General features: G+C 39.5%; 1 protein-coding gene across 12 annotated transcripts in view; it reads right to left on the minus strand.

The window, feature by feature from the left end:
* LOC125457933 (uncharacterized) overlaps positions 1 to 25822 on the minus strand; it is an 839746-nt gene that overhangs the window by 164723 nt on the left and 649201 nt on the right. The window lies entirely within an intron of this gene.

Here is a 25822-nt window from a genome sequence, read left to right on the forward strand (position 1 = left end):
TTGGTATCAGTTAGAAATGCTGAGCAATGAAGATTACGTTTCTCAAAACAAAACTATTGCAGTGCATCTCCAGCGTATTACTGAACAGATCTGTTTTGCCTGCACGTGTGTAACATTTCAACACCTCTGACAATTAGCAACATCCCAAGTGTTAATTCGTAGCTGCAAGACCCTCCAGACACAAGAATCTTCGCCTTGGACCAATTTTATATTCGCAGTTTCCGAGTGTTCAGTGCGAGTGTTTCAAAATAAGTTCACCTTTGTTTTGATGTGAAGGCTGTTACTGATTCTTATCTCACCAAAGCAAGGAATAATATGCGGTTCTAGACATATCATCGCCGATATGAATAAAAGCCTATTTGGATAAGCCTATTTTCAATTCATATGTATACAATTATACGTCGGTTGCGAATTTCTATGATGCGCAATTTGTTTTTTGAGTTTCATTACTAAATCAGTATAGATTACTGGAAACTATAGCGTGTGGTGGCTCATTAGTTATTATTCACAAGGCATTTTCTCACCGCGAGCAACTACAAATTGAAAACAGTAACATATAGTCTGAGTTATGTCTGTTCAATGAATAGACGATGGCCATTAAAATGGATGTAACGGACAAACGGAAGAAAGTTCTGACAATCCCAACGCGAGTTCCTGTACCTCAGAGACATTTCCTGGCGAGATGTCGTTGGAACTGCTTTTGAAATGACATTCACATAAAGCAAGCTTTAGAAGATCAGCTTGGAACTATCAAGCCCACAGACACTTTGTGTAGTAAATCCACATATCAAGCTTCGGGATAGATTCAAATGTGTCTTTTTCGATCCTCACATGTCCAAGTTCCCCATAAGCTCGACCTATGTCTAGTTGTGCAGCGCAAGTCCTAAGTATCGTTGCATGTTATGAAACCATTAAACTGTAACTGTTAGTGAATAGTCTTCTTTATAGATACATACATTGCTCTAAATGTTGAAGAACTGTATCCACATTTACACTTGCTGCTCCAGTGTTGTCTCAAATAGAGTACAATTACAAGGATGGACCAGCTAATCTTAGAAAATGCACAGAATAAGCCACACATTATTATCTTCATCAATTCAATGTTGAAACGCTAATGAAGACTATGATGCAAATTTGCATGCATAACTTTGGGTATCCATTTGGTTAATTTTAAAGTAAGCCTTTTAAACTCTATACTACAAATGATTTTCACTTGATCAAATGACTTCTGTTGGAAAATGAACACATGAATGTCAGCTAATGATAGAATCAGGCTTCATTGCAATGTTCCCTCTCTGAAGAAACAGTTTACTAAAACTCATTTGAGTAATTTTCTATGCCAGATGGAAAACTGGCAGCAGCAAATCAACTGCCCATCATAAATACCCGATACAATTTTTTTTCCAGTGGTGACAATGAAAAGCAAAATGGTCAGCTTTTATAATGGGTAACCTTACTCTATTGCCAGATTTCAGCCCCAATGGTTTAGATTCACATGTGAAGATTAGATTTGTTGCTAAGGCATTGATAGCTGGTTTTACCAATCAAATCATAAGACAGCAATAATCAACAATTTCAGGAGGGGACGATTAATGAAAATGGGTATGCCTATTTCATTTATATATCACCATGGTTCACAAAATGCTTAGCTTCCTTTTACTGATTTGAAAATCAAACATTTAAATACTCATTTAAGAATTTGTTATTGACAACATGATTATAGATAAATCATTACAGGGCAGGCTGAAGAAGAGCCAAATGTTCTTTAAATTCTATGAGTGGAAAGTACAAAAACAACACTTTCTTTTTCTGTAATAAGTCAGAAACTAATGTTAAAATAACTACAGAAACGATACAATAACTGCAGTTAGCATGCTACAAGGAAAATACTTCCTCAAAATTACACAGCTACATAGAAATGTCATAAATATACCACAGGAAAATGAAACAGATTAGATGAAAATTTAAAATTAATACTTGGGGGTACATTTAATGATTTTCAAGGTTTTCGAAATAAAATGCAAATAAATAGCTGGCAAATTTCCAAATTTATGAAGCAACAACATTGTTTCATTATACTTTTACTATAGACCTAATTATTATCGTTTCAAATCTGTAAATAAACAGTTTTGAAGTCAACCCAAATTTATGAGTTAGACAGGTGTGATTCAGATTCTTAATTTGATAGTGGGACAAAATATCTGTCAGGCTGACATCAATCTTTCAGTTCAGTTCTTCAAAAGGTTGTCTTTTAAGTACTCTGCCTAAACTAATTGACGTCTAGTATAATTTCACAATGAAGTGTAGGTATTGGTGACAATTTCTCAGGAGATTTTAACAACCTTTCTTTTCAGATCCTTAAACTCACGTAATTTTGAGTTATGCCATTTCAATTGAGTTCTCCCAACTACTATGAAATTCAAATTTCAAATGCTGACATTCTTTTTATTATATGTTTGATGAAACTCAGTTTGTATTTTCATGCAAAATATACCTCAGCTTAAAATAACTCATTTTGTAAATATGGTATAACAGCCAGATATGATCTCAGAAATAAGATCTATTGTCTAACAAAGAAAGTATTGTTTTACAAGGACTAAATCAGTTTAGATCAAATTGATAGGCCAATGACTAAATGAATATTTGAAAGTTCATGTGCACAAGTTCAGTTTTTTAACTCTGTTAATTATTTTTAACAGCATTAACTCAAATTACAAATGACTGGATTGCACAAATGTACATTTCATTGATTTTGATTTATATTACTGTAGTGAAGGAACATGGTAATAAGAACTGACTTTCTAACATCCTACTCAAGATTATAGCTGATTATTTCTTGTTGTTCCAGCCTCATTACAATTCTGTTACTACACCCACTTCACTCTCTGCTGCATCTTGAGACACCTGTATACAAGGCATTGTCAAATTCAAGCTAATAAGTATTTTAATGTAGCTAACTCAAGTATGGTACAAGAAGTACAAAATATACTTCCCCTAAAGTTCAGAAATGTTTTGTTTTCAATAGTACTTATTATGAGATCAATCGGGAGATTGGCATTATTGAAGTCTTCAAACATAATGAAGAACGATGTACGTGATTTCTAAATAACAAGCACTCATAAACAGACAATCCCTTCTACAGGTGCCTGTTTATATTAAATAACTGGACTGTTTTTTTTATCCTGATAGAATATATTTCCGTTAAATGGATGTTTGAAGAAACTAGCTTCAGGCTTGCCTTGCCCACATCGATCTACATTACACATTAAGCAGTGAACACTTTAATCACATTAACTATCAAACAAGTTAAATCAATGATCAATTTAATCACATCAGATAACCTCTCGGACTATCTTTCACTGGAGTATACTAAATAATCCTTAGCAATTTATCTTAGTCTTTTCTTCATAATTGCTGGTGCTAAATGATTGTCTATAACTCAGAAGACTGTATAGCACTATTTAAATTAAATTAGGGATGGATAATGTGATAGATTTCTATACTTAATCACACAAGAGGGGTGAAGAGAAGCTAACTGGATCTGACATGGGGTGGGACAAAAGACTAATTACCTCACTGAGTTCATTAATAACGAAAGACAAACAATTAGATTTTATGTCTTATTTAAGAATTACATAATTAAAACTAAAAGAGTAAGAACACTACTTAAGATAATTTTTAAATGAACAATGTACTCTATGCTGGAAGGAGAAAAATGTCTAGTGTCTGTTGGAATTGAAATTATTTTGCTACAATGTAACAATTTTTTGCTCTTGACAGTTCGTAATTATGTAATAAGTGCTTTGGGCTGAGAATTCTGCAGGTACAGATGGCGTAAGTAATTAGAATGCCCTCCAAACACTGTTGCATTGCGACAGTGTGACATATGAAACCTGTTCTCAATGCAAAGGTCAAGGTTTGCCAAACTGTTTCTCTACACTGCTGTTTCTAGACCACCATCGTAGATGGTTTTTGATTCACATGGAATGTCATGGCTGAGGCTCGGCTGCAATGCGTGAAAAGGAAAGCTACAATCTGGTTTGGTCACATTATAATTACTAACATTCAAGACTTACTTAATTGTTTGAAATTTTTTTTCTGGCCTCTTATAGGTATGTATTCATTAGTGTGGTACCGTTTCTTACATAAAAATAATGTTCTGAAATAGAAATCCTGGTCTGAATTTTCCTGCATAAACACAAACTGTTTGTTAGGTCGGAAAATGCATTTGTTCTGACAATGTAATTAGACCCAGATCTCCTGCAAATTTCATTGGAACAAATTGGATATTAATCAGCATAAAAAGAATTGGTGCCCAAAGAAATCTTGGAATTGGCAGCATATATTTCATTTATGTTAAGCATAGCATACTTACAAAACTGCAATCTGTAGCTTTTCAATCTTTACTTTTACTTATGACATAAAAACACATTCAAAGAAACATAAACTGATATGTAGATCTCCATGAGGATAAATATTTAAAATACCAAAAATTATAAACAAAGGAAAAATGACTTTTTTCTTCTCCTTTTAAAATCTGGTTATAATTTCAAGAGAACTCTAAGGAAAGTCAATTGCAGAAAATGAAGGGTAAGGGACTGAGATTTGAGCCCATTGCTTTTGCATGCAAATTCCACAATCATTTAGGCAGCATCTTGTATTTACGCCCTGTTTGGGTCTGTACTTAGGCACAAGTACATAGGAATTTTCAAACTCTTGTAGTTATGAATCATTGGATTTGGACAACAACCACATTAAAAGATCTTACATTCAATTATTTTGAATGACAAATGATAGTCTTCACTTTCCATGAGAGCCAGCTAACTCTTAGAGGGGAGTAAAAATAATAAATGCAAAACAAAGCAAACAACTATAGCAAATCACAATGAATCTTACTGACACTCATCTGTTTTTCTAAAATAATTCTTAGTTTTTGTTAAACTATATATACTATATTTGTAGTTTTTTTTGAAAAGAAGATATCAGAAGCTCTCAGATTAATATAAGAACAATCAAATGCGGGTAAAATCTTCTTTAACCACTGGGATAAATTTATCACTTAACACATAAGGAATTCCTTATGACCTAATTCAGCGGGATTGCTAATTGATGTCAACACTGGAGTGCTTTATTTTCTGGAGTGAAGCCTATTAGCACCAAAGTTGATACTGTCCAAAATCTTTTGACATATCACGTTTAGGACCAACAAAAAAAAATTTAATGGCCTGGTTTAGTGTTGGCAACCCTTCAAAATTTTCCTGGAGTCTTGAAGAGTTAAAGATTAATTTCCTGAACACTGCTGTGAGTAATTCACAAGAAAAATAGCACAAAAACCTTTTCTTAATTTTCGTTGAACAAATTAGGTTTTTAGTTATAAAAGATATTCAAGATGGGAAAGAAACAAACTGACTGGCCAATGTATATGGAGGTAGGAGGTCATGTGATAAAACTTTCATGGTAAATTCAGTTACATTGCTGTATTTTGAAGTCACACCAAGGTTCCATACCCCATATTCCATAATGATTTTGGATAACTAAAATCTATCAATCTCAGAATTAAAAGTGATGACAGGTTGCATCAAATAATATTTGATGAAGCTAATTCCAAATTTCTACAACCCTTTGTGTATGGAAGCACATTAATTTCACTCCTCAATCGGCCGTATCTAATTATTAGGCAACATCCTATAGTTCTAGATTCTCCAACCAGTGAAAATAGCTTCTCTCTATCAGTTCCTCTTAACATCTTGAAAATGACAACCAAATCATCCTTAAATTTTATAATTTTGATATTTGTGTTCTTTGAGGATGTAATAAGTAGACATAAATGGGAACCAGTAGATACAGTATATTTGAATTTACAAAAAGCATTTGTTATGGTGTCCAATGAAATTAAGACTATATGGTGTTGGAGGTGAGACAATAACACAGATAGAGGGCTGGCTAACTAACAAGACACAGAGGATTAAGTGAAATGGGTCATTTTCAGGTTGGCAATCTGGAACCAGTGTTGGAACACAGTGATCAATTATTTATAACTCATGTTAATGAGTTGGATCAAGGTGTTGACTGTAGAGTTGTCAAATTTGCTGATGGTACATGAAAAAAAGACTGTGAAGCATATGGATAGGTTATTGAATGGCAAATATTTGGCAGATAAGGAGCAAAATGTGAGATTATTTATTTTCACAGAAGCAACAGAGAAGCTGAATATTAAGTAATTGGTAAGAGACTAAGAAAAAAATGTTGCTTGGGTGTCCTTGTACCTGGATCACAAAAAGTTAGCATGCAGGTTTAATAAGTAATTAGGATGGAAAAACAAAATATTGGCTTTAAGTTTTTAAAATTCAATAATGGGATGGGAGTTTTATTGGTTGGGTAAACATTTATTGCCCATCTCTAATTGCCCTCAAAAAGGTAATGGTGAGCTGCCTTCTTCAACTGCTGTGCTCCATGTAGTGTAGATACACCCATAATATTGATAGGGAGGAAGTTCCTGGACTTTGGCCCAGCAACACTGAAGGAATAGGGATATATCACCAAATTTAGATAGTGAGTGACTTGGAGGGGAACTTGAGAGCAGTTGTATTCCCATGTCTGCTGTCTTTGGCCTCCTAGATGGTAGGAATGCAGTTTAAAACTATAAAGTCTTCTTACAACTGTTGGTGAGACCACGTCTACAATAGTTAAGAATATCTTAAGAAGGGATATACTTGCATTGGAAACAGGTCAGAGAAGGCTCACTGGACTGATTTCTGGAATGAAAGGGTCATCTTATGAGGAAAGTTTGAGTGGGACCCATACTCCTTATGAGAATGAGAACTCGCCATAATTAAACACATAATTCTGAAGGAGCCTGACAAGATAGACCCTGAAAGGATGCTTCCCCTCCTGGGTGAATTTGGAACAAATGGGTGCTGTTTAAAAATAAGGGGTCTCCCATTTGAAAAGATGAGGAGGAATTTTTTTTTCAGAAGGTCATTAGTCTTTGGAATTCTCTATCCTAGCAAACATTTGAGCTTGATCATCCAAATCATTCAATTCTGTGATTGACAGATTGCTGATCTGCAAGAGGGTCATAGGTCATACAGGAAAGTGGAATCAAGGTCATGTCAGATCAGCCACGATCCTATTGAATGATAAAGTTGGCATGAGAGCAGCCAAATGGCCTGTTCCTGTTCCTATTTCATAAATTCTTAGTCCAAAATCTACAAAGCTAATTTATGTACCGTGTCTTCACATTTAACACTTGGAGTCCAAGTATAATTTTGCTTAATCTGAGCTTCACTCCCTCGAAGACCAGTTAATCCTTCTTAAAGTCTAGTGCAAAACATGCTCACAATAATCCAAGTATGTGGACTTTGTATTTAATAGTGCACACATTTTTGATCTGATGACACATTGGTCTTATGAGTTACACTAGTCTTTATTCTTTCAGGTGATTGGGATATCACTTGCTAGGTCAGCATTTATTATCAATACCTGGGTAGTCTTAAGAATGTGGTGTTGAGTTGCCATTCTTGAACTGCTGTAGTCCACATGATGTAGGTATATCCATAATGCTGTTAGAAAGATTGCTGTAGAATTTTGACCCAGAGGCAATGAAGGAATGGTGATATAGTTCTAAGGCAGGATACTATGAAGCTTGTAAAATCTTGCAGGTGGTGGTGTTTCTATTCATCTACTGCCCTTGTCTATAGGGTGCTTGAGGGGGCTTTTGAAGGCGCTGTAGAAGGAGCCTTAGTGAGATTCTGCAGTGCACCACAGAGATGGTACATACTGTTACCATTGTGACAGTGGAGGGAGGTGGGACATAGGGAAGAAATCATGGGTCCTGGTACTTCTCATGTTTCTGGTCCCTTTATTCTGCCCCTCCTTTTACTTATTTACATCTTATATTCAAGTGCCTTTGTAAATCACTTTGTGTCCTATAGAAGTGAATAGTGCAGCATAAAAGGTGGCCATTCAGTCCACCAAAACACCTCACCAAAGAAGCCTGTCTATCTTCTCTTGTACTATCCCACCCTCACTGTCCAATCCCCATCACTCCTACTGCACCCACCTATCACCATCCCACCTACCTTCCCCAGCCCCACCCCTTCTCCCTAAGTATTTCAGAGCTCCCTTCCCCCCTCCCACTTCCTGACGAAGGGTCTAGGCCTAAAACATCAACCTTCCTGCTCCTCTGATGCTGCTTGGCCTGCTGTGTTCCTCCAGCTCCACACTGTGTTATCTCTGACTGACTTCAGCACCTGCAGTTCTTGCTGTCTCCCAGTCCTCTCCGGTCAACTTTGGGACCAGTATTTCCCAATTTCTTTTTAAACACTAATTTGAATCTATATTCTTCACAATATTAGGAAGGAATGCATTCTAAATTCTAACCACCTTTTGTGCAAAAACCTTTCTTTGCCAATCAACTCACAAAGTTAAACCAGGCCACCTGATGGTCGCTCTTTCAACTATTGAATAGTTTGATTTATTCCATCTAAACCCTTCATCATTATATACATCTCCATCAAATTCCCCCAGCTTCTTGCCTATAGGGGGAACAACTTCTGCAATCCTTTTTCCCTGAATCAGTTCTTACAAATTTTTGCTGAAATCTCTACAAAGCCTTTATATCATTCCCATGCCCAAAAACCAGAAACCAGAATCAAAATTTAGTCAGAGATAATAGGAACTGCAGATGCTGGGGAATCTGAGATAACAAGGTGTGGAGCTGGATGAACACAGCAGGCCAACCAGCATCAGAGGAGCAAGAAAGCTGATATTTCAGGCCTAGACCCTTCTTCAGAAAGACTGTTTTGTATAAGTTCACCAAAAGTTCCTTGCCTTTGTTTCTATTTATAAAGATCATTGAAAGTGAACTTTCACAACGATACATTATAAAACCACAGCTTTGTCAGACAGTTGGATGTAGCATTTTTGTACATATGATGCAAACAGATTCATTTCTTTGAACCTGACCATATGGTAATTTTTTTTGCGGATTCCTCTTAAGACTTAAGATATTTTTGATTTCATTGGCTATTTTTTCATGCTTACGAATTGATTAAGTGATACACTAATTAAATATATGACATCTGTACTTACAACAAAGCAAAATTAGAAGAATTCACCAATGTCTTAAATTATTAGCCCTCTGTTCGACTTAAAGTCACAACACGTAAGAAGATGGCACAATACAACAAACATTAGTTATCAGCAGAAAAATTTATCAAAATAACTTACAGACAATTCTACACTCATATAGTCATCAACCTAAACACATATTATGCAGAACAGCTAATGAGTTTCCATCACATATGGACAAAAGTGGAACATTTTAATCAGGGAGGTACTACCATTTTTACTACATGTCAGATCTCAACTTCATTATTTTGTGCATCTAAGCAAAGTCACTCTTTAACATCCTGCGTTCTAAGGAAAACAAGCTTAGCCCATCAAATACTTCCTCATAGCTGCAATTTTCAACATTCTTCTAAATTTTCTCTGTACTCTCTCCAGGGCAATTGTGCCCTTCCTATACTGTGCTGACCAGAACTGTACACAAAACTCCAGATGTGGCCTAACCAATGTCTTGTTTAGTTCCAACATTTACTTCCTGTTCTTGTATTCAATAACTAACCCAATGAAAGACAGTAAACCATATGTCTTCTTTACTATTTCATCTACTTGTCCTGCCACTTTCAGGGACCTGTAGACATGCATTCCAAGATTTCTCACATCCTGTGCTGATCTACCATCTATTGTGTATTTCCTTGCTTTGCTTTGTCCTCTCCATTGCTTAATCCCACACTTCTCCAGCTGGAATTCCATTTGCCACTTGTCCACCCACTCAACCAAATCATTAGTATCATCCTGCAGCTGACAGCCATTCTCTTTACTATCAGTTAGCTGGTCGACCCTTGTGTCATCTGCAAATTTCACAATTATGCCTCTGACATTTAAGTCTAAACCATTAATATACACTACAACAGCAAGAGGCCCCGTTCTGAACCCTGTGGGAATATGAAACCACATGAATTAGGAGCAGGCGTAGGTAGTTTAGACTTTCAAGCCTGCCCTGCTATTCAAAAAGATTATGGATGACCTGCTCCAGACAGGAAGTAAAAGGTGATGGCTGAGGGGTGTTTATGTGACGAGAAGCCTTTGCCAGTGCTGTTCCCTAGGGATCAGTGTTGGAGCCCTTGCGGTTTGTTGAATATAGAAATGATTTAGAGGTGTTGATCGGTAGTTTGTGGATGATGCAACAATTAGCGGGGTGTTAAATAGTGAGGATAGCTTTAGAGTACAGGATACAGACTGGTTGGCCAGTTGGTATTTCAGTGGCAAATGGAATTCATTCCAGCTAAGTACGAGGTGCTGCTTCTGGGCAGGACAAAAAAGGCAAAGGGAAGACATTAGTGTTTTTGTCCATCAGTTGCTTAAGGCAGCGGGATGGGTAGATAAAGTGGTTAAGAAGACAAAATGGATAATTACCTTTATTGGCTGGGGTATAAGAGCGGGGAGGCTATGCTGGAAAGCATTGGTTGGGCCACAGTGAGTTGTGTGCACAGGTCTCGAATCCACATTATGGAAGGGATGTGAATACACTGGAAAGGTGTAGGAGAGATTTACCAGGATATTTCCTAGGTTGGTAATTTTTAGTCATGAAGAAAAATTGGATAGACTGGGATTGTTTTCCTTGGAACAGCGGAGTCTGAGGGAATATGATTGAGATGAGGGGGCATACATTTAAAGGAAGGCAAAGGTGTCTTAGGAGGAATGTGAAGACATTATTTTACCCACGGCATGGTAGTAATTATGAAAGTACTACCTAGGAGGGTGGTAGAGGTAGAACATAAGAAATAAGAATTCAAGAAATATTTAGATGTGCGCTTGTGAAGCCTCGCATACAAGGCTACAGGCCAAATGCTGGAAAATGGGATTAGATTAGTTAAATGGTTGTTTTTGACTGGCGCAGACCCAGCAGGTTGAAGGGACTTTTCCGTGCTGCAGACCTCTATGACTCTTGACAGAACAGATCAGAGGAATTGTTTCCACTTGCAGGAGTGTCTAGGGCCAGAGGGCATAATCTCAGAGTAAAAGGTTATATATTTAAAACAAGGATCAGGAGAAATTTCTCCTCTCAGAAGGTAGTCAATCTGTGGAAATCTTTACCCTAGATGCTGTTGAGGTTGGGGCATTAAGTATAGTTACGGCTGAGATAGACAGGTTTCAGTCAGTAAGGGATCGAGTGCTATGGGGAAAAGGCAGGAAACTGGAGTTGAGGGCTATCAGATCAGCCATGATTTCGTTGAATAGTGCAGGCTTGATGGTCTGAATGACCTAATCCTGTTCCTATGTCTCATGAACTTCCTTATTTGTCAGATCTAGTACTGAATCTTTCTTGATTCACATTTACTATTCTGCTGTCTGTCACAAAAATACAAATGGTACTTCATATCTTGATTAATCCAAAGTGTTCTGAGCCAATCTTATGTTTACTTGTAACTTCTGTAAATCCTTGATTAAAGCTGCTAAATGGAAAAGAAGCATCAACTATTATCTTTCTGTGTCTCAACAGCTGCTCCATCTGGTTGCTTGCCAAAGTAAATTTTTGCAAATTCTGCGAATCCTCTTTCCCATCCTTTTCTTTACTGAAGTTGCTATATTTGTTAAGGAAAAACTCTTTTTCTCAGCTCACTTTTATTTTTTAAATGAAGTTGTGACATCAGATCAAACAAAAAGTCTCCGGCCCACAATCCTCTATTCTGTTAATGACAACATGAAATTGTATGTCTGGTGGGTGTGTCAATTCGCCTCATCTCAGGATATTGACAAGAGTTGTGGTTCTGACAATATCCTTCCCATGACCTTTAAGGTGGGTGCCTCCAAATTTATACTCATATTTTGCTATTTTCTCAATTTTGTTTCTTTTTTTCTTACAGATTTATTTATATCAAATCAAAAAGTTGAGTGTAATTATGGACACAGAGATGAATTGAGGTGTGCATACTTCAATGCTAGAATAGCAGAAATAAGGCGGATGAACTTGGAGCACTAGTCAGTACTTGGAACAACGATGTTGTGGCCATTACAGAAACTTCATTAACTCAGAGACAGGAATGGTTGTTGGAAGTTCTGGGATTTAGGTGCTTTAAAAGAAACAGGGAGGGTGGAAAAAGAGGTGGGGGAGTGGCATTGATAGTCAGGGCTAAGAGAACAGCTACTGAAAGGCAGTTCGAGAATGATATGTCTACAGAGTCAGTCTGGGTTGAGGTCTAGAACAAGAAAGGTGCAGTCACTTTGTTGGGGTTTTTTTACAGACCCCCTAATAGTTGCAGAGAAGTGGAGGAGCGGATTGGGAGGCAGATACTGGAAAGGAGCAGAAGTCACAGGGTTGTAGTCATGGGTGACTTCAACTTTCCAAATATTGATTGGAATAATTTTAGTTGTAGAACTTTAGATGGAGCAGAATTTGTCCAGTGTGTTCAGGATGGATTCCTGACACAGTATGCAGATAGACCAACACGAAGAGAGGCCACTTTAGATTTGGTGCTTAGCAATGTACTGGGTCAAGTGTTAGACCTGTTGGTAAGAGAGCATTTTGGTGGTAGTGATCATAGCTCTGTTATTTTTACAATAGTCATGGAAACGGATAGGTACATACTGCAGGGTAAGGTTTATAATTGCGGGAAGGGTAATTACAATTCTGTTAGGCAAGAACTGAGTAACATAAAATGGGAACAAATGCTGTCAGGGAAGAGCATTATTGAAATGTGGAGATTGTTTAAGGAATGCATATTGCGTGTGCTCGATATGTTTGTCCCTAGCAGACAGGAAAGATGCGGTCGAGTGTGAGAGCCCTGGTTCTCGAGAGAGGTCGAACGACTGGTTAAGAGGAAGAAGGATGCTTATGTAAGGTTTAGGAAACAGGGAATGGAAAAGGCTCTAGAGGCGTACAAGTTATCCAGGAAGGACCTGAAGAAAGGGCTTAGGAGAGCTAGAGGGGGGCATGAGAAAACCTTGGCAGATTGGATCAAGGAAAACTCCAAGGCTTTTTACACATACGTGAGAAATAAGAGAATGACCAGAGAAAGGGTAGGGCTGATCAAGGATTGTAAAGGGAATTTGTGGATGGAGTCTAAAGAGATAGGAGAGGCCCTTCATGAATACATTTCTTCGGTATTCACAACTGAGATGGACCTAGTTGTAGGGGAGGATGGTGTGAAACAGGCTGGTAGGCTCGAGAAGGTGGATGTTAGTAAAGAAGACGTACGAGGAATTTTGAAGAATTTGAAGATAGTTAAATCCCCCGGGCCTAATGGGATTTATCCAAGAACTCTATGGGAAGCGAGGAAAGAGATCGCAGGGCCTTTGGCAATGATCTTTTCATCCTCACTGTCCACGGGTATAGTGCCGGAACATTGGAGACAGGCAAGCGTCATTTCCTTGTTCAATAAAGGAAATAGGGATAACCCCAGAAATTATGGGCCAGTTAGTCTTAAGTCAGTGATGGGCAAATTATTGAAAAGGGCTCCGAGAGATAGGATTTATGATCACTTGGAAAGGTACAGTTTGATTCGTGATCATCAGCATGAATCTGTGAGGAGTAGGTAATACCTCGCAAACCTTATTAAATTCTTTGAAGAGGTGACCAAACATGTGAATGAAGGTACAGCAGTGGATGTGGTACACAGGGATTTAAGTTTGGGTTTTGATAAGGTTCCCCATGGTAGGTTCATGCAGAAGGTGGGGAGGCATGGGATAGGAGGAAATGTGGCAGATTGGATTCAGAATTGGCTCACCCTTAGAAAACAAAGGGTGGTAGTGGATGGAAAATATTCAACATGGTGCTCAGTTACGAGGGTATACCACAAGGATCTGTTCTGGGTCCTCTTCTAGTTGTTATTTTTGTAAATGATTTGGATGTAGGAGTGGAAGGGTGGATAAGTAAATTTATGGATGATATGAAGGTGGGTGAAGGTGCAGAGGACTGTTCTAGGTTGCAAAGGGACATTGATAGGATGCAGGGCTGGGTTGAGAAGTAACAGATGGAGTTTAGCCCTGAAAAGTGTGAGGTGATTCACTTTGGAAGATAAATTTGAAAGCAGAATACAGGGTTAACGGAAAGATTCTTCACAGTGTGGAGGAGCAGAGGGATCTTGGGGTTCATGTTCATAGTTCCATGAAAGATGCCACCCAGGTGGATAGAGTTGTTAAGAAGGCATATGGTGTGTCATTAATAGAGGATTTTGAGTTCAAGAGCCGTGAAGTTATGCTCCAGCGATACAAAAGCCTGGTTCGGACACATCTGGAGTTTTGTGTCCAGTTCTGGTCACCTCATTACAGGAAAGATGTGGAAGCGTTAGAAAAGGTGCAGAGGAGATTTACCAGGATGTTGCCTGGAATGGAGGGAAGGTCTTACGAGGAAAGGTTGAGAGAACTAGAGCTTTTCTCTTTAGAACGAAAAAGGATGAGAGGTGACTTGATGGAGGTGTACACATTATCAGAGGTATAAATAGAATGGACAGCCAGAGACTTTTAAAGTGAGTGGAGGTAGATATCGGGGAGACATCAGAGGTAGGTTCTTCACTCATAGAATGAGTGGGCATAGAATACATTGCCGATGAGGGTTGTGGATTCGGCCTCATTAGGGACATTTAAGCGGCTGTTAGATAGGTATATGGATGATAGAATAGGTTAGGGGAGGAAGTTGGATAGACCTGAGGTTTCGGGTAAATGTTCGGCACAACATCATGGGCCGAAGGCCCTGTACTGTGCTGTACTGTTCTCTAACACTTAAAATTCTGTTCACATTATCCTTCCATTAGTACTTTCTAAAGTTATATCAGATGCTGCTAGTTCCTAAATTATCCATCATTTTGAAACCTTTGGATTAACCAATGACTACAAATATGCTTTTGGATATCCCTTTATTATTAATGATCTTGCATACAGTTTAGTGTTTCTCTCGAACTATAATTTTGAACACTTTGGTCCCACACTTTGGTCAGGATTTTATGAGGCAAGTGATGGCATGGTTCACCTGTTGCAAAGTAAGGGGAAACCTTGTCTTAATGTGATAAGAAAAGCTCCAACTCAAATCTGCACTTCTCAGACTGTTTGCAGACTGAGGGTTCCCTTCTCATTTCACTGGTGACTCTGAGTCCCAAAGTGCCACTGGGAGTGGCGTTAAATGCAGGAACCAATGCAACATTGTTAGAGGAGGCCTGAAAAGTCAGGTAACTGGAGTCTTGATTGACAGGGCCATTTAAAAACCCACCAAAAACTCATGCTGGTTTCCATGTTAAATTTTCCCTCTGGCTAGCTTATATGGCGAGTTTGGTAAGATCACAATTGGTGCTGACTTGGGCTGTTAACACACAATAAAGAGTGTCGACTGAGGACTTGCCATTGCCTAGCAAGAATCTCACCAACTGCTTAAGAAATGTGTCCAGAGGAATAGTGAGATGATCTCAATGTTGAGATGGGATTTGCTGAACATCCCAATTGAATGTACCACTCATCTTGCCACAGCCTAAATCATTCCGAGCCTGATATAATTCTGCCTGTTATTTTGACTTCAAGAATTCTACACAAATCACTTGCTCCCAGACGTGGATGCAGTCATTGGCATTGCTCTTGGACTTGAATTGACACAAAGCAAACTAAATTGCTGGAACAGGAAAGGAGTGACAGATCAGAAGGCGGCGGGGGTGGTATTCCCACCGAGAGCACTCAAGGAGCAATCTGCTTAGTTGAACTTCAAAGAGAAAATGTGTACCAAATGTCTATACTTCAGTAAGGATGTCCTAACTGAAATATGCCATTTACTGCAGCCACATAGCAGGATATGAATGATATTGCCTGTGCCTGTGAAGATGACTGTGGCTGTGAATCTTTCAGCAACATTTCCCAGTTTGCTGTCCATTATTGCGTTAAGAAGGTTAAGAGGCTCTGCACTCCAAGACATTTAATTCTCTCTTGCTAGGCTACAGCGACTGGATTGAGGTTTTCAGGTTTTCCCATGTTGCAGAATTCCACTGATAGTACATACATTGTGTTGCACACTGCATGTCAACTCTGAGATAAGCCTCAACTGAAGGGTGTACGTGCCCCTAATGTTAATCTTGTATGTCACCATATTTAGAGAGTTATGTAGTGGTCAATACCCAGCACCTTGATAGCAGTCATGATGCCATCATTCTTCAGCAGTCTGCTGAGCTCCTTGGACAAACAAGACGATGATTAAAAGACAAGAGTTATCCTTTTGTGCATTTTGAAGCTGATGACTTTGGGAATGCATAAAACAAATGACATACTGCCACACAAATTGTGGTAGGGCACACAGTTGACCTATTAAAACAAGGCTTCCCTTGACTTGACCACTCTGAAGGAGTCCTATGGCGCACAGCAGGGTGGGTGTTAGGATTTGTGCTAGTTTGCTGTGTATTTCACAACTTCGCTGTAATTGGGCATGGCTGTTGGAATCAACTACAGCAACTTTTTTATTAACTGGCGCCTCTGAGACCAGGAGTGTGCCAGTTGATCAAATATTCCGGATAATCAAGAGGTATGCTTAACCACGGTAAACTCTGACCAAGCAAGCTTTGAGGCATCAACAGCCCTCAAAATATCTACGTAAACACCAAAACTCTTCCCAAAGTCAATGCAAAAACATACAGTAAGTAATGGAATTGCAATACTGGAGGTATACATACATCACTGTACTATTTTAGTTACAGCATGAATACTTCGATATCATGGTAGATCACAAGATTTGAGTTATATAATTTTTGCCAATTAGCCAAGAATGTTGACTGTTAAGGCATTTGTTTAAACCCAGTTTGCTGTACTTGGCTTGCAGCTCAGAAGAAGGCAAAGGAGGAGGAGAAGGCAAAAGAGAAAGGAAGCAGACAACAGATTTTTTTCCTGGTTGGTTTGTCTGTGACTGACTAATCCCACTATGAAAGCAACAAATGCAACCCAGACTTCCCATTTGCTAATATTTCCAAACTTTATTTTCCCTCTACCACTGACAGTAAGAGTATCTGGTCACTGTGCAAATATTCAGAAATCAAACTACTCCATAAAGATATATACGAATTGCATCCAAATATCAACAAATTCATTCCTTTAATTGTCCATCCCAGTGCTCTCATGCAGCACCACCCTACTGCTATACCATAGTACTACTTCCAGGGAAGGGCCTTGCAAGTATATCTTATCCAGTCTAGCCATTAGAAGACCAGGTTTCACACTGAATCATCTTGATCTGAAAGTAGGTGAACTGATTAACTGACAGGCCACAGCAACAGTACTGGCAGAATGTGTTGAAATGCATTCATCCTCAGGGAATATTTGTGAGCAAGCTAGCCTTACAAGGCTTTAGTATGAGTTGCCATAACGATAACTAGATATTGAGTGGTTTCTACTGTGCTGCAATGGAAGTTGAAACATTGGCCAACAATGTTGGGCTTGCAAGTATCTTCATGGAGCTAGCCATCACTTTCATGCAGGAAATGTTGATCTCCAAGTTTTGTGCAAAATTCAGTGCAAAGTTGGTGCCAGATTCCTTCTACTCCTTACTTCTGGCCTTCCTTCTGGCATGCCTGCCAATTCATCAAGTGTTTTATTGTGAATTCCCATCAGTTTAGCTCTGGAGCCCGGCCCATTGAATACCTCCTCTTGGGTCATTTACAGCAGAACCCATTTGTGATCTGAACCTCATTAAGCAGGCCTGTGGACTACCTTTCTACCTTATCCTTGCTACTGGTGGCTTATGCCTCACGTACATACCTCATTTTTAAGGCACCCTCTAAATTACATGCATTGTCAATTTCTGAGTTGGTGACTGAGAGTAGATGTTTCATTGACAATGCTTTTTCATCATTACCACCATTTTGTTCTTCCATCACTGCCTAGCCAGGTGGCAGTTCTTGGGTATCTGAAAGCAGAGAGGCACAAAGGTAAGGTTTTGGTGTTGGGGGTGGGGGCTCTAAAGTAAGAGATGAATGCTAATCATCTACAGCTTGTCATAACAGACTGTGAGATGAAGGGTAATGGAAGGAATGATTAGGCATGAGGGTATGCCATCTTATGTGTTTTCAAACTTGCTGCATGGATGCTCCAGTAATGGTCACCACTGTCCACCCTGCAGGGTAAGAACAAACAGCTATACTAGCTGCCCCACAGCAGTTAGCACTGGTTGCCTCTAGTTAAGCAGTGGGCACCTTTTCAAGCAAAAAGGAGGAATTATTTAGGAGATGTAGCTGTCACGATTGAACAGCTGGTATAGTAGTGCCACATTTGTGAGGGTGAATTGGAATTCTAAATTTTAGGCATAAGTTGCAATTGACAGAGATTGTGGATAGCTGAGTAATCAGAGAATGCTGCATTGAGCAGTGCATGAAGCTGATGGTGCAATTTGTAGTGTTTGGTATTTAAAGATATATCCACTTCCAAGAGATTGTAGAACTGTTTGCCTTGTTGCTTCCAGCCATAATGTATCCTCCATTTAAGAGGGTTAGGTGGGTTTAAGTAAGACAGGCTAGCTCAAAGTGGTATTTGAGTGGCACAAACCTGGCCTCCTGCTGAGTGACGCACGCTGCAACTGAACAGCATTTGGTGTTGGTTACACGCAACAGTAGTGCAAATTAACAGACAGCATAAAATTAGTGTGATGCCTGCATTGGAAGCAACAGTGCAGATTAATCACACACCTGTTTTCATAGGCTATTGAATTTCTGTATTCTGTTCAGTCAATAGTACACTATGAAATTAGAACATTAAACTAAACTGAATCTCATACTAAACTAAACTGACAAAACACTTGAATATGAAGTTTTCTTTTCCAACTTAATTTTTAATACTAATGATGAATGTTATTCATTGGTGAATAGCTTTAATTCCATAGTAAAGCTTAAGTAAGATACTTCTATTTAATTGGCCACTCATTACTTTGAAGTACAATACTTTCTGCCTCACCACTGGTGTGGTTCATAGTAATAATATCAAATGTGCATCTTTGTGATGAGTGGGTTAAGCCACCTTTTGTCATTTTCAAGAACATCTTCTGATAAATTTCTAGCTGTTTGTCTGAGAATACACTATCTTCAACCAACCAGCAGACTGCGACAAGGAGAAATGCGTGTTCCTGATATTCAAGTGTCAGTCCTAGCAGTGCAAAGGCAAAAAGTGTTCGCAAGGCAAAAAGGCACATTTTCATTTCTGACATTGAAATTATAATGCTTCTGCAGACAGATTACATCTGTGTTCCAATATGTTTGTGTTGATAAAATACAGTGAATAGCAAAACACCGGAAAAATGGAACGTCCCCTATCTGTTCCACTACTTTTTTCTATTGTTCCCTTCTAAATGTAAAACCAATCCAAGCAAGTTGAAGACTGTAAATGAATTGGATCATACACATTTACAATTACTGCTCCTGATCAATCCTGTTTACCATCAAAAGTATGTATGCAAAGTCCTGGCTGAAGAAAAGCTGTGCATGACAGTATATGTGAGATATAACTTTCTCCCTGTAAATTAAAAGGCTTTTTTCCCCAAGAAAAATTTTTTTTTTAAATGTGTGCACAATTTTCCTATTCCTGCCGTGGTAAGATCAATGATGCGTGGGGAAACTTAATCAGTTGAGAGGCAAAATTTCAGATTCTTGTTCTTGCAATAAACTTCGGTGATCAAGTTTTACCCTTTCAGGTAGTGGGTCAAATATATCATCAGCAACCCTATCCACAGGCAATTCCATTTCAGCAATAGCACAACTCACTACAATAAACTTCGCCTTCCTAATTAACCTCCATCCAATCAAAAAACAAAATGCTCCAGAAACGTGACAGCAAAAAGCAGACATATACCCAGCAACTGACTACATTGTTCTTATAGTGATATGGCTCTAAATGATGCTTGCAATCACTCACAAAGTCATTTCTTCAAGTCCCATCATGCATCCAAATAGGCCTAAGCACTTTGTCTTCCTGAATCATCACAAAACTTAAATATTTTATAGAAACACAAAAATGTTTCTTACTTTATTGGTTCTTTTAGACCCAGGTTACAGAAAGCACAGAACAGGTTTCTGTACTCAACAAGAATGACCACTTATTACACCTAAAGTAAATCTAGTACAGGAAAACAATTATTAACCAATAACACATACTCTGCTTGTTAAAACTTTAGCTGCCTTATAAAGTCCTCCTACACACACATGCAGATATAAAATTCAAAGAAATATTGGTGTTATGGATCGAGGGATAAAGTGGGAAGGCAGTTCAATGATCCCCGCCCACAGAGTTCTCTGAAGTGACACTTCTGCTGTCAGGACTTGCTGTTCAGTAATCTCCCTCTTCTCCAGGTATTTGTCACTTCTGTGCAGAGTTTCTTTACAAATTATAAGGTCTCTGACTTAATCATTTAAAGCCTCAAATTGTAGCAACTAGCGAGGGGAAAAATGGCTTTCTTCAGGCTTTAAGTATGAGATAGAAAACACCTCCCCTTCAGGAGGTCCAAAAGCTTTTGACTCTGTTGTTCACACACACTAAGCTGGTCAACTACCTGCGAGCCCATAATATTGTTTTTGGAAGGTGGAAGGCCTTTGTCATCCACAATTGGTCACCTTTCTGTAAGCTAATCAGCCAATTGTTGCTGGCCAGATATCCCTTCAAAGACAGTTCCTGGCTCCAGCTCATCGATTTCGTCAACCTTCTCCCACTGGTTGAACAAGGACCATTGTAAATGGCACTTGCACTAAGTGCTAGTCACTTGTTTTTTTTTAATGTGTGTGCCAATCCTTTCTACTACGCTTAGTTTTAAAAGAGTCCTTTTCCCATTTCAGCGAGCAATCAAAAATACAGAAAAATACAAAGATAAAATCTTTATGAAACATTCCCATGCCATGAATGTGCAGATCACTTGTGGCCATTCTAATCACATCATGCAGGTCAGTATATGTTATCCAGGGAATTAACACAATGCCAATACTCCAGAACATTCACAAGTTACTGCATCATTCAGCTCTCCCCAGCACATGTAGGGATGGTTAGTCAGTGACAAAGGCTAACTGCTTATACCCTGGCTTGTGAGACCTATCATGAATCTCTGACTGACACTGGGGAGAGGTACAATGCTGCATATGCTTCAACAAGGGCTACTGTAGAGCAGACCATTACGATCCTGAAGATGAGATGCCTGAACCTGTGAGGCTGTGCAACACAATGCACACTGGATACAGTGTCTTGCATCACTATTGCCTGAAGTGTTCACCACATTCTGACTTGACAAGGTGAGTGATTGTCTTGGGATAGGATGAGACGGAGGCGTGGGAGATTGCACTTAGGAGGAAATGGACAGGGGAGGGAGAAATGTCTCCTCACAGATCACCCACATGGATTCTGAGATGCCCAGAATACAGTTGGACAAGCCAGAGATGTATATGAAAATTTCATAGCCACACACTTCCAGGAGCAACTGAGCTGCATGGAAATCTTTCTTTTTTTATTCCATTTGTTGTAGACCAGCTCGCTATAAGGTCACTGCATCCTCTATTCATCATACCTCATTGATTGAGAAGTATTTCATTTTCAACTGCTGTTTCAAATAACATTAGTGCTCTTCTTCTGTCTGCTTGTGGTGCAAAAACTTTGAGGAAGCCTAGCTGAATTACTTTGAGGCTATGTGTTAATTGCACATATTTGTAGCTGTAACACAATAGGTACACCCATCGATTGTGGTTTATAGAGGGCTAAGATACTCTGGGACACCCCTACATTAAAAAGAAGGCCAATAAAAGAGTACTCAATCAGAAGAAGGTGCCAAGTTTGTGACATCTTATCTGATGGTACTAATCCCATTCTGCCTTGTCTCCCTACAGTCCTACAGAACGTTAGGATCCTACACTACTTTTGCAATGGCTGCACCCTCTCAGTGAGTGAGCTTCCAGTATCATAAGACCTACAAATGCTTAATATTTCCCAACTTTTGTATCGATGAATGAACTGCCCAAATAATAGCTTGCTGTTTAATGAGAGGGAGTGCAGGTTTGCAGATGCAGTGAGACATTCAACGGGCAGCATCTCCTTGTAATGGGGAAAGATGCTGCACAACATTCGCTGGGTGAAGGCATTGAGAACCAGGTCAGCACTCTTTTGGGAAAGAAGACCACATGAAAGTGAATATATCTTTACCTGTGTTATATTTCTATGAAGCATCCATGCCACAGACGTACCCTTGAAAGCATTTATTCTTCCTTTGCCTACGATAACATCTAGATGCACTATCCACAGGTGAATGATATATCTTGGTGACTGACATTGGTACGTGTCCTGTGTGGACACTGGTGAGAGTCTTCTGTATTGGTGCAGGTGCACCCTTCTCACATGATCTTGTGTAAGCAAAGGGGTCACTGGCAGAGGGAAGGTGGAAGGGTAATGGCACCTCTAGAGTGTCTTCAAATGAAGTTCTTTGGGTGCCTGCCTGCACCTGCTCCCTGTGGTTGCTTGCTGGACTATCCTGTCTCCTTGAGGAAAAGAGACACCTGGAGTGAGGACAAGGTGCCTCATTCTCATCTTACCTTGCCGCTGATGCTGAGCACCAACAACTAGAGTAATGGAGTACAGGTACCAGGGCATATCCAGCAGCCACTGAGCATTCTGTTGGACTTGGGTCTCCGAGGTGGTTGCCACCCTTTCTGTGAGGCGATGAATGCTCACGTACTGAAGTTACAGCAATAGACAGAAGGTGAATGTCTTCCTCTATCATTGAATTCAGTCTAGTAAAGGTGTCTGGCATTCCCACCTGATGCTCTGTTGCCTGTCTCTGCAGGTTGACCATGTTCCATATTGCCACGTGCATATACATGTCTTCTGCATAGGCTTGAAGTAAGTGTCTAGTCTCTGGCATTCCTCTGAGCGTCAGAAACTTGGACATTGTTTCTGCCAGCAGCTATGGACAGATGTCAGTGTTGTGCTCGTCATTGTATCCTCAAATTGACTCCAACTAAGGTACACGCTCTGTGCTAATGGACAGTGCAGGTGAATCCTTGCCAGTGCATCCTTTGAGGTTCCATCGACTTCATCTTTTAGGTGTTCTTGTTGGAGAATCTGTGAGTCTATCTTGCTGTCTGTCCACCACTTGTAACTGCAGAGAGGAAGAGAGAGATTTATTTGGTATGGGGGAAAGTGAGAGAGTGGTTACTTGTTTCAGAAGAGCAGACAACAATATTTTTCATTGATTTCCACAATTCCAATCTTGTTATCAATACAGGACTGATCTTGGTACTGACCCATTGGTGGACCACATCTTCCTCAAAGCTGGTAAGGATGTAGAGATCAGGAGGGCTCATTGGGCCCTCTCCTCCTGTTGTGTATGAACTTATCCTGCAGTAAGAGAAAGAGGAGATTTCGGTGTGATTGGAACACAGGCATAAGCACTTGATGAGTGTGCAGAGCTCTGTCAAGTGGTGATCCCTTCCCAGTAAGTGAGTTGGAAGTGCAGTTCTGAGAAGCATTACGAGTTTGTTAGCATACATGCCAGAAAACCCCTTCAGTAGACATCATGCTTGTAATGGTGAGGTCTTCAGGCCTATGTGACATACTACCCTGTGCAGTGTTATTCTGGGTGATAGCCCTAAGAGTGTGAGGTTGGATCTTGTTTTGTTCAAGCCTGCTGAAGGCATTGACTTTGCGTGTAACCTCAGCCCTGAGCTTGATGAGAGTTCTTTTTTGTTATTCCCATCAGAGAGAAAGAGGGCCTCTTTTCTAATTGAGGATCCTGGAGAAGAGTATTCAGTGAGACATCCATTACATGGGGACCCACCTTCTGGAGCTCTGCTGATATCTTTGGCAAGGTGGGGGTGGGGCATAGAAGGGAATGGATGTAAAAATCACTCCTTGTAATGGAGCTCTTAACTTGCATTGAGAGAAGGGGTGCATAGGAGGCATTTCAATATGGAACCAGGACCTTTGATGTCAGAAAATGCTGGCAGGGAGAAAATATCTGTCCACCATCCACGCATGATTCACCATTTAAGTTGCCATAGAAATCACATGTATAAATCTGAAGAGAGGATGATCACATAAGGAACAAAAACAGAAATTGCTGGAAAAGATCTTCATACCCAAAACGTTAACTCTGATTTTGTTTCACAGATGCTGCCAGACCTGCTGAGCTTTTTCAGCAACTTTTGTTTTTGTTCCTGATTTACAGCATCGACAGTTCTTTTGGTTTTTGATCACATACGGAAATTCACCATGGGCCAAGGCAGAGGTAATGCCATCTAAGATACCTGTGCTGTACATCAACTTCAGAATATCATAAAAAGAATGAATTAGCATTTTTTAGCTTGTGCACAGCTTCTCAAACATTGTCTTTATATGAATACGTGAAATATGCCTTGTGGCGGTGTTTGAATAGCAGCAACTAAAACCCCTTGTATTAACACATTCATAAGAAGTGGACTTGAAAAGTGACAGTATGTCCCATGTGATTGAACAATCTGGTTCCATTCAGGATTGCAAGCAGACAACATGTTGAAGCATTAAGAAAGATCTGTGGTAAGTGGGCAAAGGTGACACTGGATACATAAATGATTAAATAAATAGCCTTAAATTGAAAATACTACATTTAACAAGATATCAAATTAGAGCATAAACAAAATGTCTAATTGGTTTCATAAAATAGTAATCTTAAATAATTTATAGTTATGATAAAAAATTCATTTTATATTAATTTAATACACACATTAAACAATGATAAATAGTAAAAGAGATATAACAGAATTGTCACTTTTTTTGTGGCAGATGCTTAATTACAGGACTTACTTTTGATTATTTGTATTTGCTGATTCCAGGAACTGATAGTTTAGTTATGAAAGAACTGTCCATGACAGATGTATCCTAGTGTCTTTGGACTGGGGGGAGGTGGATACTCACCTCTGAAAAATACTTTTGGAAAACTGAGAGCTTGTAATTAATATATCCTCACACAATACAATATAGTTTGGTTGTTGCACACTAGACTGGTGCACAAGAACTAGTCTATTCAACCAAACTATTACTATTTCAACTGTTACTGCTCCAACAGCACAATACCATCCAAACCAAGCATGTCTGTGTTCTCGATAATAAAGTGTGAAGCTAGATGAACACAGCAGGCCAAGCAGCATCTCAGGAGCACAAAAGCTGACGTTTCGGGCCTAGACCCTTCATCAGAGAGGGGGATGGGGTGAGGGTTCTGGAATAAATAGGGAGAGAGTGGGAGGCGGACCGAAGATGGAGAGAAAAGAAGATAGGTAGAGAGGAGAGTATAGGTGAGGAGATAGGGAGGGGATAGGTCAGTCCAAGGAAGACAGACAGGTCAAGGAGGTGGGATGAGGTTAGTAGGTAGGAGATGGAGGTGCGGCTTGGGGTGGGAGGAAGGGATGGGTGAGAGGAAGAACAGGGTAGGGAGGCAGAGACAGGCTGGGCTAGTTTTGGGATGCAGTGGGGGGAGGGGACGAACTGGGCTGGTTTTGGGATGCGGTGGGGGAAGGGGAGATTTTGAAGCTGGTGAAGTCCACATTGATACCATTGGGCTGCAGGCTTCCCAAGCGGAATATGAGTTGCTGTTCCTGCAACCTTCGGGTGGCATCATTGTGGCAATGTTCTCAGTGTGTTCTGCTAAAACAGGCATTCTATCTCTTAATGAAAAAGCATTCAGATTTACTTAGCACCTTTCATGATCATAGAACTTCCTCAAGCACTTGATAACAAATGAATACTCTTGATGTCTAGTCACAATTGTTATGCATCAAACAAGGCAACCAGTTTGCACAGAGTG

Source organism: Stegostoma tigrinum, chromosome 14 (assembly GCF_030684315.1).
Source record: "Stegostoma tigrinum isolate sSteTig4 chromosome 14, sSteTig4.hap1, whole genome shotgun sequence".
Taxonomy (NCBI): domain Eukaryota; kingdom Metazoa; phylum Chordata; class Chondrichthyes; order Orectolobiformes; family Stegostomatidae; genus Stegostoma; species Stegostoma tigrinum.